The sequence below is a fragment of the Sapajus apella genome, unplaced genomic scaffold (assembly GCF_009761245.1).
Source record: "Sapajus apella isolate SASKATOON/1434 unplaced genomic scaffold, GSC_monkey_1.0 scaffold16, whole genome shotgun sequence".
NCBI classification, from domain to species: domain Eukaryota; kingdom Metazoa; phylum Chordata; class Mammalia; order Primates; family Cebidae; genus Sapajus; species Sapajus apella.
In genome coordinates, this window is record NW_022436956.1 from 7,575,342 (window position 1) to 7,582,785 (window position 7,444).

Below are 7,444 nucleotides of genomic sequence, written 5' to 3' on the forward strand. Positions count from 1 at the left end.
TCTACATGAAACTTAAATAGATTCACAAGAAAAAAACAAACAACACCATTAAAAGTGAGTAAAGGACATGAAAAAACTCTTCTCAAAGATGACATTTATGTGGTCAACAGACATATGAAAAAAAGCTCAATATCATTGATCATTGGAGAAAAGCAAATCAGGCCGGGCACGGTGGCTTATGCCTGTAATTCCAGCACTTTGGGAGGCCAAGGTGAGTGTATCACAAGATTAGGAGTTTGAGACCAGCCTGGCCAATATAGTGAAACCTCGTTTCTATTAAAATACCAAAAAAAAAAAAAAAAATTAGCTGGGCCTGGTGGCGCATACCTGAAATCCCAGCTATTCAGGAGGCTGAGGCAGGAGAATTGCTGAACCCCTGAGATGGAGGTTTCAGTGAGCCGAGATCACTACACTTCACTCCAGCCTAAGTGACAGAGGGAGGCTCATTTTACATTGTTGGTGGGAGAGTTATTCCTTCTACCATTGTGGAAGACAGTGGAGGTTTCTCAAAAACCTCGAGGCAGAAATACCATGCGACCCAGCAATCTCATTACTGGATATACACCCAAAGGAATATAAATCATTCTATTATAAAAATACATACATACATATGTTCATTGCAACTCTATTCACAATAGCAAAGACTTGTAATCAACCTAAATGCCCATCAACGATAGACTAGATAAAGAAATTGTGGTACATATACACCATGGAATACTGTACAGCCATAAAAAGAAACAAGATGATGTCAGCTGCAGGGACATAGATACAGTCGGAAGACATTATCCTAAGCAAACTAACACAGGAACAGAAAACCAAACACCACATGTTCTCACTTATAAGTGGGAGCTGAATGATGAGAACGCGTGAATACATGGGGAGAACAACACACTCTGGGACCTACTGGAGGGTGGGAAGTGGAAGGAGGGAGAGCATCAGGAAGAATAGCTAATGGATACTGGGCTTAATTCCTGGGTGATGGGATGATCTATGATGGGATGATCTACGCAGCAAACCATCATGGCACATGTTTATCCACGTAACAAACATGCACATCTTGCACATGTACCCTGGAACTTAAAGCAAAAGTTGAAATGTATCAAATGTTATATTTGAAATGGCTAAATTAAGAAAGAAGAAAAATCAAATCAATAAACTTGCCTGCCACCTTAAAAATGGAAAAGAAAAAAGAAGAGAAAGCTAATTTTAATGCTGAGAGAAGAAAATAATAAAGTTTAGTGTAAATATATGAAAAATAACAAAAAGTAGATAAATGAAACCAAATGTTTCTTAAAAGATCAAATTTTTAGCTGAGTTGACCAAGAGATTAATTAATAAATAAATAAAACTCAAATTAGTACAATCAGAACTAAAAAAAAAAGAGAGACATTACTGCCAACTCTTGAAAATAAAAAGAATGATGAATATTGCAAACAATTGCATGTCAATATATTAAATAAATTAGATAAAATGAACAAATTCTTACAAAGATATAAGCTACCAAAACTAACTCATGAAGAAATTGCCTTTCTGAATAGAATTATAACTAGCAAGGAAATTTATTCAGTAACCAAAAACCTATCACAAAGAAAAGCCCAAATCTAAATGGCTTTACTGCTGAATTCTATGAAATCTTTGGAGGAAAAATAATATCAATTATTCACAAACTCTTCCCCAAAATAGTAGAGGATGGAACTCTTGTAACTCATTTAATTGCCCTGATACGAAAACCAGACAAAGACACCACAAGATAAGAAATCTACACTAAAATCTTTTAGAAATATATATGCAAAAAAATTTAAAATATTAAACCAAATGTAACAAATATTTAAAGAATTATGGATGATTAGCAAGTGTAATTCATCTTAGCTGTACAAGGTTGGCTTAACATCTGAAAATATTACTACACTGTATCTATATCACAAAAAATTATCTCAATAAAAACAAAGAAATCATTTGATAATATCCAACATTCTTTCATGATAAAAAGATAATAAATACATTAAGAATGAAAGATAACTTCTTCAACTTGTTAAAGGACATCTACAGAAATACACATGTAACATTACACTTACTAATGAAAATGTAGATGTGTTCTTCCCAAGATAAGAAAGGAAATAAAAATAGCTGCTTTCACTATTTCTATTCAACATTTTACAGGTGGTCCTAGCTAGGGGAATTTGGAAAGAAAAATAAATTAAAAGTATTTATTATACAAAATAATGGAAAATAAGATGTAAACTTATCTCTATTCTCAGATGGCATGATCTTACGCATTGGAAACCCTAATGCATTCATTAAAAAGTGATAAGAACTAACATATGCATTCAACAAGTTTGTAAAATAATATGATTGGTGTACAAAAAAAATAACTGAACAATAATAACAATATATTGTGGGGCTTATATAAATAAGTTATATATATATGATAATAACAAAATGATTAAAACAGGTTAAATGAAATTATACTATTGTAAGGCTCTGTTATTATATGGGACAGGCCATAATATTGCTTAAAAATGATGTCTACAAAAAACACATTTTAAATGTGAATGAAAAAATAAAAATGATTAAACTATTAAAGTCATAGTGAAATGGTGGGGGGAGGTATTAAGTTAATATGAAGGAATTTAGCTTTCTGAGCAAAGAAATCCCCAGAATTTAAGGTCATTTTATAATGGTAAAAGGTCAGTTCATCAAGCAGTAATTATAAAAGTATTAAGAATTATGTACTAAATAATATACCTTCAAAAAACATGAAGAAAAAACTAATAGGACCCTCTCAGCAAAGTAAGAATGGAAGGGAACTTCCTTAACTTGACGAAAAAGAAAAAAAAATTACAAATTGCTAATCTAACATTACACTGAAGGGTGAGAAATTTGAAACTTTCTTGAAAGGATCAGAAATAGGCAAGGATGCTCCCCCTTTCTCCACTTCTTCTCAACATTAGGTTGGAAGTTTTAGCTAAAGCTTTCAGACAAGAAAAGGAAATAACAGGTACACAGATTGGGAAAAAATAAATGAAACTGTATTTGCTTGCAGATGACATGATTGTCTACGTAGAAAATTGCAAAAAGTCAACAACCAAACTCAAACTAATAAAAAAAATTGCAACAAGTTTACAGAATAAAAAGTTAAGAGAAAAGTTAATTGCTTTATTGTATACCAGCAATGAACAATTGAAATTTGAAATTAGGAACATAATATTATTTAAATTAGCCATAAAAATGAACACTTAGATATAAATCTAACAAACTATGTATAAAATATATTTGAGGAAAACCACAAAAATCTGAATGAAGAAATCAAAGACCTAAATAAGTGGGGAGAAATTTCATGTTATGGATAGTGATATAGTTTGGGTGTTGTCCTTGCCAAAATCTCATGTTGAAATATAATCCTCAGCGTTGGAAGTGGGGCCTGGTGGGAGGTACGTTGGTCTTAGGAGCACATTCCTCATTGCTTAGAGCTGTCCTTGCAATAATGAGTAAGCACTTCTGAGATCTGGTTAGGTGTGTGGCACCTCCCTTTCCCACTTTTTCTTGCTTCTGCTTTCACTGTGGAACATGTGACCTCCTGCTTTACCTTCCACCCTGAGTAAAAGCTCCCTAAAACCTCCTCAGAAGCAGATGCTGGCACCATTCTTCCTGTACAGCCTGCAGAACTATAAGCCAATTAAACCTATTTTTTAAATAAATTACCCAGTCTCAGGTATTTTTTATAGCAATGCAAGTATGGCCTAATATAGAAAATGGATACCAAGAAGTGGGGTATTGCTAATAAAGACACCTGAAAATGTGGAAGCAACTTTGGAACTGGGTAATGGGCAGAGGTTGGAAGAGTTTGTTGGGGTCAGAAGACAAAATATGAGGGAAAGCTTGAAGCTTCATAGAGAGCTGTTAAATGGGTATGAGCAACATGCTGATAATGATATGGACAGTGAAGTCCAGGCCAATGAAGTCTCGGATCGAAATGAGAAATTCAGCGGAAACTGGAACAGAGGTCATGCATGCTATGCCTTAACAAAAAACTTGGCTGCATTCTGTTCATGTGCTAGGAATCTGTGGAATTTTGAACTTGAGAATGATGACCTAGTGAGCCTGGTCAAAGAAACTTCTAAGCAGCAAAGCATTCAAGAAGTGACCCGGCTTCTTCTAACAGCCTAACTCAGATGCAGGAGCAAAGGAATGACTTAAAGTTGGCTTATATTTAAAGAGGTAGCAGAGTGTATAAATTTGGAAAATCGACAGCTGGGACATGTAGTAGGAGGAAAAAAAGAAAAAAAAAAAACATTTTCAGGAGAGGAATTCAAGCAGGCTGTCAATCAGTCACTTGCTGGAGAAATTTGCAAACTAAAACGGAGCTAAGCGCAAATAGCCAAGACAATGGGAAAAAGGCCTTGAAGGCATTTCAGAGACCTCAGCAGAAGCCTCCCCATCACAGTCCCAGAGGTCTAGTGGGGAGGAATAGTTTTGTGGGACAGGCTCAGGGGCCTACTGTCCTATGCAATCTCAGGACACGGCTTCTCACATCCCATCAGCTCCAGCTCCCGCTCTAACCTGGGCTCAAAGGGGCCCAAGTGCATCTCAGGCCACAGCTCCAGCTCCAGATGATGCAAGCAAAAGGCCTTAGTGGCTTCCACATGGTGTTAAGCCTGTGAGCATGCAGAGTACCAAAGTAAAGACCTGGCAGCCTCCACCTAGATTTTAGAGTAGCATGAGAAAGCCTGTGTGCCCAGGCAGAAGCCTGTTGCAGGGGCAGATCCCTCACAGAAGCCCTCTACCAGGGCACTGCAGAGGGGAATTGTGGGGTTACAGTGCTCAACACTGAGCCCTCACCAAGACAGTGCCTGGCAGAGCTGTGAGAATGAGGCCCAAGAATGATAGATTCAGCTTGCATCTTTTGCCTGGAAAAGCCACAGACACAACAACATATGAGAGTAACCACACAGGCTGAACCCTGCAAAGTCACAGTAGTAGGGCTGCCTAAGACCTTCAGAGCCCACCCTTTGCACCAGCGTGCCCTGAATGTGGGACATGTAGTCAAAGAAGATTATTTTGGAACTTTAAGATTCAATTACTGCCTTGCTGGGTTTTCAACTTTCATGGAACATGTAGGCTCTTTCTTTTGTTCAATTTATCTCTTTTGGAATGGGATGATTTAGCCAATGCCTATACCCCCATTGTATCTTGGGAGTAAATAACTTGTTTTTAATTTTACAGGCTCATAGGTGGAAGGAATTGGCTTTGTCCCAGATGTGACTTTGGACTTTTGAGTTAATGCTGGAATGAGTTAAAACTTTGGGAGACTGTTAGAAAGGCTTGGTTGTATTTTTTAATGTAAGAAAAACATGAGATTTGGCAAAGAGGGGCAGAATAATAAAGTCTGGATATTTTTCCTTACCCAAATCTCTTGTTGAAATGGATCCTCGATGTTGGAGGTTAGAGCTGGTGGGAGGTGTTTTGGTTGTGGGGGTAGATCTCTTATGGCCTGGCGCTCTCTGTGCCATAGTCAGTGAGCGCTCATAAAATCTAATTAAGTCTGAGACATCTCCTCCCCTACTCTCTCTAGGTTCTGCTTTTACCATGTGACATACCTGTTCTCGCTTTATCTTCCACAATGAGTAAAATCTTCCTGAGTCCTCCCCAGAAGCAGATGCTGGTGCAATGCTTCCTGTACAGCCTGCAGAACAGTGAGCCAATTAAACCTCAGGTAACGTCTACAGCAATTCAAGAATGGCCTATACACATAGGAAGACTCAATATTTTCTTTCTTGTTTTTACTGTAACTTTTATTTTAAGTTTCAGGGTACATGTGGAGAATGTGCAGGTTTGTTATAGAGGTAAATGCATGCCATGGTAATTTGCTGCATCTGTCACCCCATCACCTAGGTCTTAAGCCCAGCATTAGGTATTTTTCCTGATGCTTTTCTCCCTCCCCCTGACAGGCCTCAATGTGTGTTGCTCCTTTCCCTGTGTCTATGTGTTCATATTGTTCAGCTTCCACTTATAAGTGAGAATATGCAGTGTCTGGTTTTTTGTTCCTTCATTAGTTTGCTGAGAGTAATGGCTTTCAGCTCCATCCATGTCCCTGCAAAGGACATAATTTCATTTCCTTTTTTGTGTGTATAGTATTCCATGGTGTATATTTACCACATTTTCTTTATTCATTCTATCATTGATGGACATTTGTGTTGGTTCCATGGGAAGACTCAGTATTTTCAAAGTGTCAGTTATTCATAACTTGATTTGTAGCTTCAAAGTGAACCCAATAAAATCTCAGCAAGTCATTTGGTGGATACTGGCTAACTGAATGTAATGTTTATATAGGAAGCAAAAGACTCATAATAGTCAATATAATATTGAAAAAGAACAAAGTTTAAAGACTGACACTAGGGATTTTCAAGACTTATTATAAAGGAAGTAATCAAAACAGGATGATTTGGTTAAAAAATGGACAAATAGGTCAATGCAACAGAATAAAGATCCCAGAAATAGACCTATAAAAACTAATCTTGACAAAGGTTTAAAGGCAACACAGTGGAATAAAGGCAATATCTTCAAGGAATGGTGCTGGAATAACTATACATCCGCATGTTAAAAAGTGAACCTAGACAAAGATTTTACATCTTTCACAAAAAATAACTCAAAATATATTATAGAGTTAAATGTAAAATGCACAACTATAAAACTCTTAGACTATAACACAGGAACACATCTAAATAAACTTGGGTTTGGCCATTACTTTTTGTCAAACAGTAAAAGTTCAACCCATGAAAAAAATTAATGATATAGACTTCATTGAAATAAAAACTATTACTCTGCTAAAAACACTATCAAGAGAATGAGAAGACAAGCCACAGACTTGGAGAAAACATTGCAAAAGACATAGTTTGTAAAGTACTCATTCGAAACAAAAAGAGCCTAGCCAACATGGTGAAAACCCATTTCTACTAAAAATGCAAAAATTTAGTCAGGTGTGGTGGTGCACTACTGTAGCCCTAGCTACTCCTGAGGCTGAGACAGGAAAAGCCTTTGAACCCAGGAGGCAGAGGCTGCAATGAGCTGAGATTGCACCACTGCACTCCAGCCTGGGTGACAGCATAAGATTCAGTTTCAAAAAACAACAGCAACAACACCAACATAGAAAGAAACTTAAAACCTAGCAATAAGAAAACAAACATCCCAGTCAGAAAATGGACACAATATTTGGATAGAAATTTCACCAAAGAAAAATTATAGATGAAAAATAACCATATGAAAAAATTATCCGTATGTCTCTAAGAAATTGTAAAGTCAAACAACAATAAGGTAGTACCCCATATCTATTACAATGGCCAAAATCCAGAACACTGACAACACTAAATGGTAGCAAAGATATGGAGCAGCAGTAACTCTGTGTGTGTGTGTGTGTGTGTGTGTGTGTGTGTGTGTGTGTGTGTGT